Raw genomic sequence first — 18,913 nt, forward strand, 5'->3', positions numbered from 1 at the left:
TGGAGCCTGCTTGGCTCCACTCTTTCTCTACCTCTCACTCTTTCCCTCCTCTACTCGAGCACACACACACTCTCTCTCTCAAAATAAATAAATAAACTTTTAAAAAATTTTTAAAAATGTTTTATTTCTGAAAGAGAAGGAGAGACAGCATGAGCAAGGGAGGGTCAGAGAGAGAGGGAGACACAGAATCTGAAACAGGCTCCAGGCTCTGAGCTAGCTGTCAGCACAGAGCCCGATGCGGGACTCAAACCCACGAACCATGAGATCATGACCTGAGCCGAAGTCGGACCCTTAACCGACTGAGCACCCAGGTGCCCCATAAAAAAATTCTAAAAAATAGAATATTAAAAAACTGCTCAAAACTCAATGACAAAAAAAAAGCAGTCTGACTACAATATGGGCAAAAGACATGAAGAGACAGTTCACCAAATATGTACCAATGGTAAATAAGCATATGAGAAAATGTTCAACATAATTAGCCATGAGCGAAATGCAAATTAAAGCCACAATGAGATGCATTACATACTTAGGATGGCTAAAAAATATACAAAACAAAACAATAAAAATACCAAATGCTGGGAAGGTTACAGAAAAAGTAGGTCACTGGGGTGCCTGAGTGGCTCAGTCAGTTACGCATCTGACTCTTAATTTCAGCTCAAGTCATGATCTCACATCTCATGGTTCTGTTCATGAGCTCAAGCCCCACAGAGAGCCTGTGCTGACAAATTGGAGCCTGCTTAGCATTCTCTTTCTCTCTCTCTCTCTCCCCCTCCCCTGGCTCAGGCACAATCTCTCTCAAAAAGAACTAAAAAAAAAAAGTAGATCACTTATTATGTTGCTGGTGGATATAAAACAGTACAGACACACAGCCACTCTAAAGAATAGTTTGAAAGTTTCTTTAAAAACTAAACATGCCACTAACATACAAACCAGCACTATACTAGTGGGTATATATCCCCCAAAATGAAGACTTTATCTACACAAAAACCTTTCGACAAATGTTTACTTTTATTTGTAATAGCCAAAAACTGGGGGGGACACCATAAGTCCTTTAATAGATGGACTATGATATATATCCAGATCACTGAATACTACTCAGCAACAAAAAGAAATGAATAATTACTACACACACTAGATGAGAATCATATGAGTTAAAAAAGCCAACCATAAAAGCTTACATAATATATAATCCCATTCATAGAATACTCTTGAAATGACAAAATTATAAAGAACAGATTGGGGTTGCCCAGAGGGAGGGGGAAGGGCACAAAGAAAGCAGGTGTGGCTTTAAAAAGGAACCATTAGGGACCCTTGTGATGACAGAGATCTGTATCTTGACTGTAGCAATGCCAATATCCTGGTAGTGATGTTGTGTACTAGTTTTGCAAGATACTACCATTGACGGAAACTGAGTTAAGGGTAGGAGATCTCTGTATTACCTTTCATAATTGTATACGAACCTAAAATTATCTCAAAATAAGAAGTTAGGGACACCTGAGTGGCTCAGTCAGTTGAGTGTCCAACTTTGGATCAGGTCATAATCTCACAGCTTGTGGGCTCAAGCCTCGTATGGGGCTTGCTGCTGTGTGCATGGAGCCTGCTTCCAATCCTCTGTCCCCCCCTTTCTGCCCCTTCCCCACTTGGACTCTCTCTACCTCAAAATAAACCTTTTTTTTTTTTTAATATTTTTATTTATTTCTAGGAGAGAGAGAGAGACAGCGTGAGCAGGGGAGGGTCAGAGAGAGAGGGAGTGACAGACTCTGAAACAGGCTCCAGGCTCTGAGCTGGCAGTCAGCACAGAGCCCGACGCGGGGCTCGGACCCACGAACCGCGAGATCATGACCTAAGCGAAAGTCTAAGCCACCCAGGCACCCCATAAACCTTTAAAATTAATACGTTTAGGGGCACCTGGGTGGCTCAGTCGGTTAAGTGTCCAGCTTTGGCTCAGGTCATGATCTCACGGTGCGTGGGTTCCAGCCCTATGTTGAGCTCTGTGCTGACAGCTCAGAGCCTGGAGCTCCTTCTGATTCTCTGTCTCCCTCTCTCTCTGCTCCTCCCCTGCTCATGCTCTGTCTCTTTAGCTCTGTCTCAAAAATAAACATTAAAATACTAATAATGTTTAGTTTAAAGTTTTTAAAACATTTTTAAAGTCATATACTTCATCTTCCTTTTGAAGTTTAAAATCTGGAAAGTTCTATTAAGAAACTAAAGAAATTAATTCAATGATATTAAATTTATATAGTANCTCTCTCTGACCCTCCCCTGCTCATGCTGTCTCTCTCTCTCTCCTAGAAATAAATAAAACATTAAAAAAAAATTTTTAAAATCCATTAAAAAATAATTTATATAGTAATTTTGAAAGAAGAGTAGCATTATGACATTGAATTTCCTCATCCAAGAATATAGTATATGTTACATTTATTCAGATCTTTTATAATGTCCTTTAATAAAATTTTATAATTTCTTCACATAAGGCATGTATTTCTTACTCTAATAATTTTCAGGTATTTTATAGTTACTAGTATTATTGTGAATGAAATCATTTTTCCATTTCAACTTCTAACTGGTTTTTGCTAGAATAAAACAAAACTACTGACTTCAGTATTGTATCCAAATTACTAATTTGTCTTACCTAAAAGCATTTAATTTACTGGATTTTCTTAGTTAAAATCACATCATCTACAAGGAATTATTATCTTACCTTTCCTTACTTAATATTTACAATATCTTGTTTTCTTCTCTTACAGCATTATTGCAAGGTTCTTTTTTTTTTTTATAAGGCTGACTTTTTTAAATTATAGTTTACTGTCAAGTTGGTTTCTTGTAACTCCCAGTGCTCATCCCAACAAGTGCCCTCCTCCATGCCCATCACCCCCCTTCCCCTCTTCCCTACCCTCTCATCAATCCTCAGTTTGTTCTCAGTATTTACGAGCCTCTTACGGTTATTGCAAGGGTCTTAATCCATGGGTCAATGGATAACCAGCCCCCCCAAGGAAGGCTGGTTTGTGAACTTGGAGGAGGAAAATTTTTATCTTTATTTTCATTAATCTCTAACTGAAATCTAGCATTTCCTTCAGTCATGAAAGTACACAGTAAACCACCATAGTATTAGTAACTGTGACTGTCATCAATAGAAATCAGATATTTTCATATCATGATTACTAAAAATATTTAGGATTATCATTCAATACTACCTCAAAATTGGGGTAATTATAGGGAACCTGAGTGGCTGAGCCTACAACTCCTGATTTCGGCTCAGGTCATGATCCCAGGATCATGGGATCAAGCCCCATACCAGGCTCTGCACTGAGAGCACAGAGTTTCCTTGGGATTTTCTCTCTCCCTCTCTCTGTCCCTCCCCTGCTTGTACATACATACTCACTCTCTCTCAAAATAAATAAACTTTTTTTAATGTTTATCTTCCTGAGAGAGAGAGAGAATGCGAGCAAGGGAAGGGCAGAGAGAGAGAGAGACACAGAATCTGAAGCTGCCTCCAAACTTGGAGCCATGAGCACAGAGCCATCAGCACAGAGCCAGATGTGGGCTTGAACCTACAAACTGTAAGATCATGACCCACATCCAAGTCTAACACTTTAACGACTGAGTCATCCAGGCGCCCCTCAAAATAAGTATTTTTAAAAATTGTTAATAAAAAACTGAAAAAAGATAGCTGTATTTTTAAAAGAACTGATTTCTAATACCATACATTGCTATTATATGTGCTAAGTAAGGGGTTATCTAAGGAAGGTTCAGCCAGGACAGCAAGCTGCCTCCAGGTTACCCCCACGCATTCTAGCTTTTCCCTCGAAGCACCTGCCAGCTGACCTAGGGGCCCCAACGTGGCCTGGAGAAGCAGAGCCTTTTATTTAGGGGTAAGGGTGACACAGAAGTGAGGTAAGAATTTTTCTACCTACAAAGCAGAAGTTCTGCTCCTCACTTTTAAAAGGAGTAAAGGGGGAGTGGAGAGTGCATGGATAGTAACACCGAACACTTTTTTCTCCGCCCTCACCGTGGATTAGGCACTGTGGTGAACAACTTGTGTGCCTCTCATTTATTCCCATAATGACCCAATGAAGGTGAGGAAGGGTTCAACGGTTCTCACCAAAGACGTCCATGTCCCATAAGAGGTTAAGCAACTTTGAACTAGACAATCTCCAAAACGAACATGGATATATCTCTGACTTATCCATGATTTCACCGGACTTAATTTAGGGTGGTTAGTTCTATCGATTTAACAGCTTATTTTTTTACTCAGGGCTGGATTTTTTAAATCTGAAACAAATACTTTTGTAAAGTAGTTATTAATATAAAATTTGTTTCTTTTAGTTTGTTAATGACATGAATTACAGAAGTCTTCTCAGGCTGAACCATCTTTTGAGTTCCTGGGATAAACCTTACTCCATATTTACAGAAGACTGAATAATCTAAAACTGCAAGTCCACATAGAATCTAAGAATGTGACCTCACTTTGAAACAAGGTCTCTGAAGATATAATTAGCTAAGACTGGGTCTAAATCCAATGACTGCTCTCTTTAGAAGAGCGAGGAGAGACACTTGGATACAGAGACATGGAGGATGGAGTTACATGTCCACAAGCTCGAAAAGAAGGAGAGATTTCTCCCTCAGAGACTCCAGAAGGAACCAAAGCTACCCACATCTTCATTTCATATTCTGAGCCTCCAGAACTGTGAAAGAATAATTTTTTGTTTGTTTTAAACCCCCAAGTATGTTGATTTGTCACAGTAGGCCTGGGAAGCTAATACAAACGACGTATGGTTCTTTTAATATACTCTGGATTTGATTTACTAAGATTAGTTCCTTTTAAATGGCAGAAGAACTTGGCATAGCACAGTTAAGGAATGTTCTTATTCCACTGAAATCTATTTGTGGAATATTCTATTAAAATCACAATTTGACAGAAACTACAGAAAAATAGTAAATATAACATATTTTAGTCAGTCAACATAGTCTCCCAGATTTACAGAAAAGTTACTTCAAACATAACTTCCTTTCCTGAAATATCAGAAATAATACAAAGCTAAGTCACTGAAAACAGCACTGAGGAAAACAGAACTGATAAAGGAAGAACTAGACACTGAATAGATAAGGAGTGCCTGGGTGGCTCAGTTAGGTATCCAACTCTTAATTTCAGCTCAGGTCATGATCTCATGGTTCTGAGATCAAGCCCCTCTCTCTCCCTCTGCCCTTCCCCCACTTTCTCTTTCTCTCTTAATAAAAGAAAAAGCTGGATAATAAAATGTTCATTAAGAAATAATGGAACGGGGCGCCTGGGTGGCTTAGTCGGTTAAGCGTCCGACTTTCGCTTAGGTCATGATCTCGCGGTTCGTGGGTTCGATCCCAGCGTCGGGCTCTGTGCTGACTGCCGGCTCAGAGCCTGGAGCCTGTTTCAATCTGTGACTCCCTCTCTCTCTGACCCTCCCCTGCTCACGCTGTCTCTCTCTCTCTCTCTCCTAGAAATAAATAAAACATTAAAAAAAATATTTAAAAAAAAAAGAAAGAATGGAACAATAATTCATCATATTCTCTTTTTTTTATGTTTTATTTATTTCTGAGAGAGAGACAGCATAAGCAGGGGAGGGTCAGAGAGAGAGGGAGACACAGAATCTGAAGCAGGCTCCAGGCCCTGAGCTAGCTGTCAGCACAGAGCCCGACGCGGGGCTCAAACCCACAAACCGTGAGATCATGACCTGGGCCGAAGTAAGGCGCTTAACCGACTAAGCCACCCAGGCGCCCCATTCATCATATTCTTAATGTCTAAAATGTGAGTCACTTTGGGAGTGCCTGCGTGGCAGAGCTGGTAAGCGTCTGGCTCTTGATTTCAGCTCAGGTCATGATCTCACAGTCATGAGCTCAACTCTCTCTGTGGGCTCTGTGCTGACAGTGCAGAGCCTGCTTGGGATTCTCTGTCTCTTTCTCTTCCCCAGCTCCATTCACACTATCTCAAAATAAACAAATAAACTTTAAGAAAAATAAAATATGAATCACTTTGGATATGTTTTTAATTTTTCTTTATTATTCCTAAAATCTACCTCCAAACTATATTTAAAATGACCTGCACCTGGGGCGCCTGGGTGGCTTAGTCGGTTGGGCGTCTGACTTTCGCTTAGGTCATGATCTCGCGGTTTGTGGGTTCGAGCCCCGCGTCGGGCTCTGTGCTGACTGCCAGCTCAGAGCCTGGAGCCTGTTTCAGTCTGTGACTCCCTCTCTCTCTGGCCCTCCCCTGCTCACGCTCTCTCTCTCTCTCTCTCCTAGAAATAAATAAAAAAAACATTTAAAAAATAAAAAATAAAAAAAATAAAATAAAATAAAATGACCTGCACCTAACCTAAACATACAAAACCTCTTTTATGCATGTCTTTTATTACAAGTCCAGGCATTTATAACTGCCCTTAATACTGGAAAAGGAATGTACTTAAATACCATTAAAATGATGATGCATCGTCACAAACTACAGTAATCAAAATAGTATGGTACTGACACAAAGATAAACATACAGACCAATGGACAAGAGAGCCTAGAAATAAGCTACCATATGTATAGTTAAATGATTTAACAAGGGTTCCAAGACAATTATTTATTTTTTTAACAAATGATACAGGGAAAACTGCATACCCACATACAAAAGAACAACATTGTACCCTTACTTTACATCACATATACAAATTAGCTCAAAATAGATCAAACACCTAAATGTAACTAAAGCTAGAACTCTTAGAAGCACAGGAGGAAAGCATCATGACAATGAATTTGGTAATTTATTGAAGATATCAAAATTACAAGCAACAAAATTAAAAAATAGATAAATTGGACTTCATCATTAGAAACTTTTGTGCATCAAAGAATACTATCAGGGTACCTAGCTGCTTAGTTGAAAGGACATGCAACTCTTGATCTCGGGGTTGTGGGATCAAGCCCCACAATGGGTAAAAAGTTTACTTTAAAATCTTTTTTAAAAAAACCCAAAAACCAAAAACCACTACCAGTAGAGTAAAAAGGCAACCCATGGGATGGGAGATAAAATTTGCAAATCATATATCTGATATGGGATTAACATCCAGAACATATATGGAACTCTTACAATTTGACAACAAAAAACAACCTGATTTAAAAATGGCCAAAATGGGGCGCTTGGGTGGCTCAGTCAGTTAAGCGTCCAACTTCGGCTCAGGTCATGATCTCACAGTTCGTGAGTTCGAGCCCCACATCGGGTTCTGTGCTGGCAGCGCAGAGCCTGGAGCCTGTTTCAGATTCTGTGTCTCCCTCTCTCTCTGACCCTCCCCTGCTCATGCTGTCTCTCTCTCTCTCAGAAATAAATAAAACATTTTAAAAAATTTTTAATTAAAAAATTTTAAAAAATGGCGAAAAGACTTGGATAGGTATTTCTTCAAGATGATATATAAACGGGGGCGCCTGAGTGGCTGAGTCAGTTAAGCGTCCGACTTTGGCTCAGGTCATGATCTCACAGTTCGTGAGTTCGAGCCCCACATCGGGTTCTGTGCTGGCAGCTCAGAGCCTGGAGCCTGTTTCAGATTCTGTGTCTCCCTCTCTCTCTGCCCCTCCCTCGCTCATGCTCTGTCTCTCCCTGTCTCAAAAATAAAAAAAAATTAACTATAAAAAAAATTTAAAAAAAAAAGATATATAAATGGCCAGTAAGTATATGAAAAGATGCTCAAACATCTCTAAATCATTAGAGAAATGCAAATCAAAACAACAATGGGATATCACCTCACAACCATTAGGATGGCCACCATCAAAAAAATTTTTAATTATTTTAAAAATTTTTAAATAGGGGCGCCTGGGGGGCTCGGTTGGGCATCCAACTCTTGATTTTAGCACAGGTTGTGATCTCACAGTTCATAAGTTTGAGACCCACACTGGGCTCTGTGCTGTCAGCTTGGAATTCTCTCTCTCCCTCTCTCTCTACATCTCTCTCTCTTTCAAAACAAATAAACTTTTAAAAATAAATAAAAATATAAAAATAAAAATGGGGCACATGGGTGGCTCAGATGGTTAAGCATCTGCCTCTTGATTTTGGCTCAGGTCATGATCTTACCATTTATGGGACTGACTGAGCTCTATGCTGGGCTCCACGGCAGCACAGAGCCTACTTGGGATTCTCTCTCTCGCTCTCGCTCTCTCTCTCCCCCCCTCCCCTGCTTGCATGTGCACACCTGTGCACCCTCTCTCTCTCTCTCAAAATAAATAAACATCAAAAAAAAAAAATGGGCACCTGGCTGGCTCAGTCGGTAGAGCACAGGACTCTGGATCTTGGGGTCATGAGTTCTGGCCCCACATTGGGCACACAGCCTACTTATAAAGAAAACTTTTTTTAATTAAAAAATAACTAGCACTGATAAGGATGTGGGGAAACTGGAACTCTTGTGCATTATTGGTGGGAATGTAAAATGGTGCAGCCACTACAGAAAACAGTATGGAGAGTCCTAGAAAATCAGAAACAATTCCTGTATGATCCAGCAATTCTACTTGCAGGTATATATTCAAAAGAATTAAAAAGAGTCATAGCAGCATCATTCACAATAACCAAAAGGTAGAAGTAACCCAAGTGTCTACCAACAGATGAATGGATTAAAAATGGGGCATACACATCCAACAGGATCCTATTTGGCTTTAAATATAAAGAAAGTCTGGAGTGCCTGGGTGGCTCACTCAGTTAAGCATCTGACTCCTGGTTTTGGCTCAGGTCAGGATCTCAAGGTTCATGAGTTCGAGCCCAACACTGGGCTATGCCCTGGCCACTCAGAGCCTGCGATTCTCTCTCTCTCCCCTTCTCGGCCCCTCCTCTGCTCACACTCACTCACCCTCTCTCTCAAAATAAATAAACTTAAAAAAAATAAATTCTGCAATATAATAAATATAGATGAACCTTGAGGATAATAGCTAAGTGAAACGAGCTAATCACAAAAAGACAAATACTGTATGATTCTACTTAAATGAGGTACATCAAACAGACAAATTCATTGAGATATAGTGTAGAATGGTGGAAACCAGTGGCTGGAGGGATTTGGAAAATAGGGAGTTAGTACTTAATGGGTACAGAATTTCAGCTTTGCAAGATGAAAAAAGTTCTGAAGGTGAATGGTAGTGATGGCTGCACAACAATGTGAATATACTAAGTCCACTCAACTGTACACATAAAAATGGTTAAAGTAGCAAAATTTATGTTATGTGTATTTTGCCACAATAAAAAAAATATAATGTATCAGAAAAAATTTTTTCCAGAAAAATTTTGAAGTGGTTCTATATCATTGAAATGGAAAGTTATCTACCATATGATTATGAAAAATAATACATAGATATGAAATATTACATAGATTATTATAATTACATAGATTATGAAAAAAAAGAAGCTACAGAAAAAAATAATTAATATATTCCTTTTTAAAACTGATATGTATAACAAAAACCTGGAAGAACTCATTTAATCTTAATTGCATGCCTACTATATGCCAGGCACTGTTGCAGATCCTAAATATAAAGCAATAAATAGAACAAAGGTCCCAATCCTTATGAACTTTACATGCTAGTGGCAGAGAGATATCAAGAGAAATAATTAAAATATAAACTGGGATGACAATATAAAAGTGACATTTTATAGGAAAAAAATAAATTTCATATGGTTTAACCTAATAATCTGTTATATATTGATAAATAGGGAGAAAAATAAACTACGGGAAGTCAAATCAGAAGTATATAAAGGTTGGAGCACCTGGGTGGCTCAGCTGGTTAAGCGTCCAACTTCAGCTCAGGTCATGATCTTGCAGTTCATAAGTTCAAGCCCCATATCAAACTCTGTGCTGACATCTGGGAGCCCAGAGCCTGCTTCAACTTCTGTTTCTTTCTCTCTCTCTCTCTCCCTGTCTCCCCTGCTCACACTCAGTCTCTCTCTCTCTCTCTCTCAAAAATAAACCAACATTAACACTACATTAAAAAAAAAAGAAGTATATAAAGGTTGAAGGCTAGGAGGGTAGAAATTTTAGATAGTGAGGAAAGACATCACTGAAAAGGTACTAGGAGACTGGAGATAAAGAGAATAAAGCATGGAGGTATCTGGGGAAAATACATTTTAGGCAGAGTGCAAAGACACCGGGTGAGGACATGCCTGTTAAGTTCTAGAAATAGTGTGGATGACATCATGGCTAGGATGAAGTAAGCAAAGGTTATGCAATAAACTAACAGTGGGTATCTCTGGGATGGCATTTAGAGACTCTACACTTGATTTTCTGGATATCTTTATTATTTTGTCTTTCACATTAAACATGTATTACTTTTATAACCGAAAATACATGATCTCAAGTTTTTAAAAAGAAAATGAATGTGGGAGAGCGCACTGAAAATCTTAGAGAACATGGCTTAAACTTTACAACTAGATAAACCTGGATTCCAATCCTAGGGTTACCACTTACCACCTGTATAACCATTAGCAAATTACTTAATCTCTCTGAGTTTATCTGTAACATGTAGCTAATAATAGTACCTACCTTTTGGGAAGATTATATTAGATACTGCAAGTGAAAAGTACTTAGCATAGCACCTGACACACTGTAAGCAGTCCTTAAATAGTAGCTTTAGAAACAGATAGCAAACACCAAAATGTTAACTGATTTTGCTACTTTTAATCTTTTCATTACAAAATATATAAACATATGGATATAAAGGGTGCCTAGGTGGCTCAGTTAAGCATCCAACTCTTTATCTCAGCTCAGGTCTTGATCTCAGGGTCATGAGTTCAAGCCCCACACTGGGCATGGAGCCTACTTTAAAAAAAAATAGGATTAAATAAAATAAAAGTAAAATCCTCTATACACACATTCTCATCCCACTTCTCTATGAGTAACTGCTATTAATATTTTGAATATTTCCACATCTTTTTCTATATACCATATATTATAGTTTGGGAATTTTTACATAAGAAAGGGAGAGATATTATATTTATTCAGAATCTTTCATTTTTTCCATATAACAATATATTGGAAGCTGTATTTCATGTCAATAAATACAGTTAGCACATTCTATTTTTAACAGTTATACTGTACTCGATAGTACAAATGTATATAATTTGTGGCATTCAAACTATCACTATCATAAATAATGTTTCAACGAATATAACTGTGTATCTTTATGCATGGTGCCAGTATTTCTACACTAACAAATTCCTGAAAATGACTCCTTAGATGTAAGGGAACATATTTTATTTTTTTTAATGTTTTTTTTTTTATTTATTTCTAGGAGAGAGAGAGAGAGAGAGACAGCGTGAGCAGGGGAGCGTGAGCGAAAGTCGGATGCTTAACCGACTAAGCCACCCAGGCGCCCCGTAAGGGAACATATTTTAAACTTTGCCCATTACCCCCCAAGAAAGCCAAACCAATGAAAAGACTCGCCAACAGTATCAAATTATCCATATGTCCACTCACACGGAGTTCTGGCAATCCTTCAAATTTTTGCTGATTTTCTAGGTATAAAATGATTAGATTATCATTGTTGGTTTAATGTTCATTTATCTGATATTAGTTAGATTGATTATATTTTTATATTATTGATAATACTTTTTCTATTTCATCCTATAAAATTTAAATAGTGATTATATGTAACTTCCCTAAGAAAAAGCAAAATCTTCCCATAAAATATAAAGCTCACACTTTTAGTAACAGGTTTATATAGAATCCATGAGGGGCACCTGGGTGGCTCAGTCGGTTAAGCGTCCAACTTCGGCTCAGGTCATGATCTGACGGTTCGTGGGTTCGAGCCCCGCATCGGGCTCTGTGCTGACAGCTAGCTCAGAGCCTGGAGCCTGTTCCAGATTCTGTGCCTCCCTCTCTCTCTGATCCTCTCCTGCTCATGCTGTCTCTCTCTCTCTCTCTCTCAAAAATAAATTAAAAAAAAAAAAAAGGTGATTCAGAAATGGTTTAAATTAAAGTTTAATTTAACTTTAATTAAATTAGCATAGTCTGTAGCACAGAGAAGGTGCTCAGTAAGAAGGAAAAAGTAAAGGAAACAAGGCAGCCAGCCAGAAGTTTCAAAAAGGTAAAGTGAATGTGGGCATCAGAAAAAGTAAAGGAGGGCGCCTAGGTGGCTCAGTCGGTTAAGCATCCGACTTTGGCTCAGGTCATGATCTCACGGTCTGTGGGTTTGAGCCCTGCGTCGGGCTCTGTGCTGACAGCTAGCTCAGAGTCTGGAGCCTGTTTCAGATTTCTGTGTCTCCCTCTCTCTGGCCCCCCACGCTCGTGTTCTGTCTCTGTCTGTCTCAAAAATAAACTATAAAAAAAAATTTTTTTTTAAGTAAAGGAGAGGGAAAAGGCATTCCAAACAGACAAAGGACATAAGCAAATCCTAAAGGGAGGTATGAAAATAGCTGTGAAGAACTGTCAGACCTATATAAAGCACAGCATCTGTATTTGGGAGAAAAACATTAGATGTCAACTGTTACTCAACTGTGAGAAGGCCTTGAATGACAAGATGAAATCTTAGATTTGATTCAACAAAGACAAAATATACCTTTAAGTCAGAGTGACAAAAATAAAATGTAAATTAAAGATTAATCTGACAGATTTAAAGTTTGAAATAATAGAAACAAGGAGATGAATGAGACTAACCAAAAATGAGATAATAAAGGCATAGTATAACAGCAGGATGAAAAAGTATAGGAACCTCTAATATCTTAAACTATATAACTTCTGAATAAAAATAGTAGGGTAAATGTATACATCTACTTTTTCTCTCCCCCACTAAAAAAATTATATAAAGGAGAATAACAATTTTATATAAGACATAAAATCCATGGATAGAAAAAATGGAAGCAAGAAAAGGGCAACAAATTTTTGGAAACCGGAACCTCTGCCTTGATAGATCCACGAGCACTAACTCCTGGGGCACCTGGGTGGTTCAGTCAGTTAAGCATCCAACTTCGGCTCCAGTCGATGCCTTGCATCCGGCTCTCTGCTGTCAGCACAGAGCCCACTTTGGATCTTCTGTTCCCCCTTCTGTCTGCTTCTACCCCTCTGGCACACGCGCACATGCACACTCTCTCTTTCAAAAATAAACATTAAAAAAGAAAAAAAGAACTGAATCCTAAGCCAGCAAAGGGAAAAGCAGAAAACCACCTCACTCTACATGTTAGAATGCCCCCAAAGTCCCAGGAACTGGTGACTCCAGGTACAGGAGTAGGAGGTGTGTATGAATGAAAGCTAAAATAAAAAGGATCCATTCAGGGTACCTGGGGGGCTCAGTCGCTTAAGCGTCTGACTCTGGCTCAGGTCATGATCTCATGGTTCATGGATTCAGGCCCCATGTCGGGCTCTGTGCTGACAGCTCAGAGCCTGGGGTCTGCTTTGGATTCAGTAACTTCCTCTGTCTCTCAATCTCTCTGCCCATCCCCCACTCACACTCGCCCTGCTCTCAAAAATAAACATTAAAAAAATTTTTTTAATTAGGAAAAAAAAAGGATGGGTTCAACATCTGCTTAAGCAGCAGGTGGATTTCCAGATCCTCACCCTGTTCCTTCTAGCAGGGAAACTGCCCTAATTCCACGCTGTCAAAAGACTGACTGATTCTCTGGAGAGTGTAAATCACTGTTATCTCTTTGCCCTGGTGGGGGAAGGCAGGAGGGGCTGAAAAGTGCGGTGCCGGTGCGGTGCCGGTGCTGCTTGCAAGCGGGGACTAACAGCAGTGTGCGCGAAATGGATGCTCCACTCTTTCCTGCCGCCCTGCCCCTTCCCTGCAGGCCAGGTGCCCCCTTTCTTGTCACTCCCACTGCTGAAGCACATCCTCGACCAATTTTAAGTCAGAAACTGTTTCCCCTATGAATTCTGAAGGCACTGCGCCACTGCCTTCTACTGTGCAGTATTGACCACTGAGAAGCAAGACCAATCTGATTCCACATTCTTCTGAACTGACCAACTTTTTTCTCTGTAGCTTGTAGCATACTCTTTGTATCTAATGCTGAAATCTCATGATATTATGCCTTGATGTGGGTGTGTTTTCATTCACTGGTCTGTCCCCTTCAATGTGAAAACTCATATCTTCTACAGCTGGAACATTCTTTTAAACAAAAACAAAAAAGTGTCGCTAAACAAGATAAAAATGTTTCTTACTGGGGAGAAGGAACTGAGAGAAGGGAGTAGGGGGCTGTTTTTGTAAGAAATCACATAAAACGAAGTCTTTAAATATATGAATGGGTAATTTTGATTAAAATAACATATATATGTTTAAATGTTTATATGTATTTTATTTCATTTTTTAAAATTTTAGTGTTTCTTCATTTTTGAGAGACAGAGCACTAGTGGGGGAAGAACATGAAGAGAGAGACACACACACACAGAGACTCCAAAGCAGGCTCCAAGCTTCCAGCTGTCAACAGAGTCGGACAAGGGGCTCGAACTCATGAACCACAAGGTCACGACTTGACCTGAAGTCAGACACTTAACCAACTGAGCCACCCAAGTGCCCCAATTTTATTTCATTTTTTAATGTTTATTTATTTTATTATTTATTTTAAGAGAGAGCATGAGCAGGGGAGGGGCAGAGACAGAGAGAGAGAGTCCCAAGCAGGTTCCACACTGTCAGCACAGAGCCTGATGTGGGCTTAAGCTCACAAACCAAGAGATCAGGACCTGAGCCAAAAATCAAGAGTCCAACGCTTAACTAACTGAATCACCCAGGTACCCCTAAATATTTTAAATATATATTTTTACATAATCAAAACATTTTATGTGTTTAAATATATATATGTTTTATGGAAGGGAAAAAAAAGGTGATGAAGTGATAACCAACCAGATAAATACATGAAAGAATCCAAACACCTCTAGCTGCTTAGCCTGGGGAACTGGAAAAACTGTGATAGATAGCTGTGAAAGATACAGAAAACTCAGAAAGGGCAGCACACTTGAAGGAAAACTTGTGAGTATATATATATATATAAATAGTATGTTAAATATTATTCAAATAGAGATTTTTTTAAATAGATGAAAATATATTAAAGAAGCTTATGTAAAAAAACAGAAGTAAAAATTTTTGAGAATTTTTCTTTAATATAGGGGTGCTGGGGTGGAAAGTGAGAGACTGTTTCGAACATACAGAATAGCCAACAAAATAAAAAAGTGCAATCTGGCAAATAAAGTAGGAACTTAATAAATGTTTAATCATTCTTAAAAATAGATGGCTCTACAAGCAAGGCCCCTCACAGGGTGTGGATGACGGACCCACCAGATCCACTCCAGTGAGCTTAAGCCTTAAACGTATACTTTTACTGGGGTGCCTGGGTAGCTCAGTGAGTTGAGCATCCAACTCTTGATTTCAGCTCAGGTCATGATCTCACAGTTCGGTTCATGGGATCGAGCCCCAGCTGGGCTGTGTGCTGACAGCTCAGAGTCTGCTTGGGATTCTCTCTACATCACACCCATGTGCTCTCTCTCCCAAACTTAAAAAAAAAGAAGACATTTTTAAAAAATGTATTCTTTTTCTGTTACATCTGAATACGATCTGCTATAAAACCATAGACAGAAATGTTACCCTTGCACCCCTACATAGGATTGTACCACCAGGGAATTAGCCTTTAAAATAAATACTATGAGGGAATAGCTTGAAAGGAAAAAAAAAAAAAAACACACAAGGATGGCTCCAAAAACAGTTTCCACAATCAAGGATTCAAATTTTACTACTTTGGGAATGAAATACTCACAATATGTCATGGCTTAAGTAAAATCAAAGGGAAAAAAGGGACCGTTTCCTTGACTGTTACAACTTAGTTTCTAAAGATCACCACTTGGCACTATGGAAATCCCTACCGTTACTGCCTTAGAAGAAAGTCATCAACAGCAGAGAACAAAACAACTTTCATAAAACATCCATGAAACTACGTATTATCCTCCTGTTAGTGGATTGAGTAAAGGGGTAGGGATGGAATACAAAGAAACTAAGATTAGAGACCACTATTTCATAACGATAAAAAAAAAAAAAAACCCTAGAGTTCCAATATTGTAGTGGTATCTACCTCTTAATTTCTAAGAAAGCAGAGAAGATTCAGGTTGGTGCCACAAATCTGCACAGACCTAATATGCAGATGAAGGTTCTTTTTCAAAAATGTTCACTGTATTTCAATTGCTGAATTAGCAAATTTATATAGTTTTCAAAAAAGTTTTGCAATAAAGTATCTTGACACCTTAATTTTATACCATATAAATTCCTGTTTCCCATTTCTGAAAAAAGTAAAACCAATGGGTAAGAATTACGTTAATTAATGTTTTAAAACTATAATTTACACAGGAGAAAATTAGGTGAAAAGAAAAATTCTTCCTAAATGTCAGCCTCACAAACCCAAAGAGTGTTCCTTCCTTTACCTTCTGCCACATTCTCCATCCACAGTAAGCGGTGCCTCAGAGCACAAGAGGAGGTGTGCACTAACGAGAGTACCAGAGTCAAGGGAAGATATGCCTTCACTCCTACAAATTCATTCACATCTGGTGTGAATACTGAATTAGAAGTCAAATATCCAGTCTCTCCCCAGCCAGCGCCTTAGCCAATGCATTATGAACCATGCATGCAATTTAAAAAGTGTTCCTCAAAATTGTTAGTGTTCCTCAGACAAACGAGACAGCCTAACGCTTCATTAGCTTCCTACCCGCCCACTTCTCCTTGCCAATGGTTAAGTAGAACTCATGAACAATAAGAGAATATGGGGAATTATCAATCCATGCAAAGAAAAAGTCATTATCGCATTGGACCTATTACTTCCACATAACTCTTAGAGAGGAGAGTATAAATCACACCTTCCTCTACTTTTGATCTAGCACCAAGACACAGTGAAAATGCAAAGGAACCAGGTTCCCTGCAAGATACTGAATGGCCACCAACAGTCTCTAAATCATACTCCAAGTACAACTGACATGATCTTCAAGCATTAGTATTAACGCTGAAGATTAACTTGAATGAACCTTACAGAGAAAAGTTAAATAATGATCACAAAAATCTTTTGCAGACACATGTGAAGACAGAATTGACAAGAACTGGAGGGGATCTTAACAAACAGCAAAAAGATAAAGTAGAAAAAACTCAAAGAAATAGGTATGATGTCTCTAGTCCCTAAAACGGCTCTAAGGAAAGATCTGACCATGCAACAAAGAATTCTGACCTGAAAACCATTTACTTTTTTTTTCACTGAGCACAGTACATTTCCACCCCTATCCCTCCACTCACGGTCCGCAAATCCCAAAACACAACAGGCTATAAAAGTCCACAATGCATCCATGATAGCTTCCTTTTGAAATAAAGGAGCAAAAGAGGAAACGAAGGAAGACAATACATTTTCTAACTGAATTCTCAGGTGTGGAATGTTGTATCAATAACTCGGAAGGGATGATAGAATGTTTCAACAGCAAAAAGGAAACCTACAAACTGCAGAAGCAGGCTGTCTAAAGGACACTAAACAAATTCAAATGTTTCACCGGCAAGGATTCTGCACAAATAAATACTATTTTCTGCTTCAGATCTAACCTGATAGGGATCAGCCAATGAAATGTGGTCAAGAGACTGTCATTCTGGTCACTGTTGTTTAAAAACAAAATAAAGTAGCCCCACCCACACTGCTGGAAAAAAGCTTCTGACATATGCACTAAACTTGTTTACGCGGGCCACTTCTTAATAAGAGAAATGCTTTGCAATTTGACTAGGGTTATGTAATTGTTTTGCAATGTGTTATCGGTTTAAAATTATGTTTATTTATTCCCTAGTTTTAACACATAGGTTATTTTCCTACAAGTTCAGGTGGCCATAATAATAGCATCTTTCCAACTTTATTCCATCATTCAGAACTTCCTACAACAGAACTTTAGCCATTAATTTTATCTACTTTTCCTCCAAAATTTTTAAAAAGATTCTACGATATTGACATGTGACAAATTAACTTCCTTAAATAGCTCTGTTACCAGAAACACGGTAGTGAAGATAAATAAATGTCATAGTGACAACTTGTAGAGCAAAACCTGGGTACCACAAGATAATACTGCAGTTCACGGACATGGGAAAAAAATCCAATTTCAGTTTCAAGAATCCGTTCCCCTGCTGTACTTTCAAGCAATTCACCCCCAACTTCTGGCTTCTTTTTTAAGGATTTTATTTTGCAAGAGAATCGCCAAAGTCTGCAAGATAAACTAGGATCCCTAAAACTAAATGCTTCCCAGGGACAAATAACTGTAATACAGTGAAAGAGAACTCATCTGTCTAGACCCGCCGCACTACACCCCACTCCATCGCTTTCACATGATTGGCTAGATTTTTTTTTTCAATGTTCAAGCTCCCCCTTTAGAAGAGATGTTCACTGAAAAATGACAAGGAACCGAACTTTTCTTAAAGAATGGGAACTGCCTCGATCTACAGCCAACAAGATTCAAACCCGGGGTTCTTGCTGTGGGGCAAGATCTGCCCTGAACAACCATTACTCAAACTTCAGTCCTCAGCAGCTTAAGATACTAGAGGCACTTAATACAGGAACGCCAGTTTCCAGGGATAGCTGGGGGGAGGGGGGGAGAAACTGAGCATACATTCACAGATTTTTTTTTTTTTTTTGGTAAACGTTTAAACGTTTGGAAGTTTAACACTTCAGCCGCACAGCAAGGTGGTCCAGTGTTGATAAACCCAAGTTACTTTTAAAGCAAAACGAGTCCCTCTGCCCAGTTACCCCGCACCAAGCCTTTCCAGGGGGCAGAGCTGGAAGACGACCACGTCGCTCCGCAGAGCGGGCGCAGGCCAAGCCCGGCGCCGGGAGCCGCTCCAACACCGCTCGCCCCACGCAAGGCGCACCCGCACGCGCGCTCCCTCCACCTCGGATCTCCCCAGTTCCCTGGGCTCGGCCCCTCCCCCCGTTCCTCCCCTCCCCCACAGC

The 18,913-nt window shown here is 39.2% G+C and overlaps 1 protein-coding gene across 2 annotated transcripts in view; it reads right to left on the reverse strand.

Annotated features, from left to right (window-relative positions):
• Positions 1–18,913, reverse strand: part of ARNT (aryl hydrocarbon receptor nuclear translocator) — a 73,176-nt gene that overhangs the window by 53,979 nt on the left and 284 nt on the right. The gene's annotated exons all lie outside the window — the stretch shown is intronic.

This window comes from Crocuta crocuta, unplaced genomic scaffold (genome assembly GCF_008692635.1).
Source record: "Crocuta crocuta isolate KB4526 unplaced genomic scaffold, BGI_CrCroc_1.0 scaffold415, whole genome shotgun sequence".
Lineage (NCBI taxonomy): Eukaryota > Metazoa > Chordata > Mammalia > Carnivora > Hyaenidae > Crocuta > Crocuta crocuta.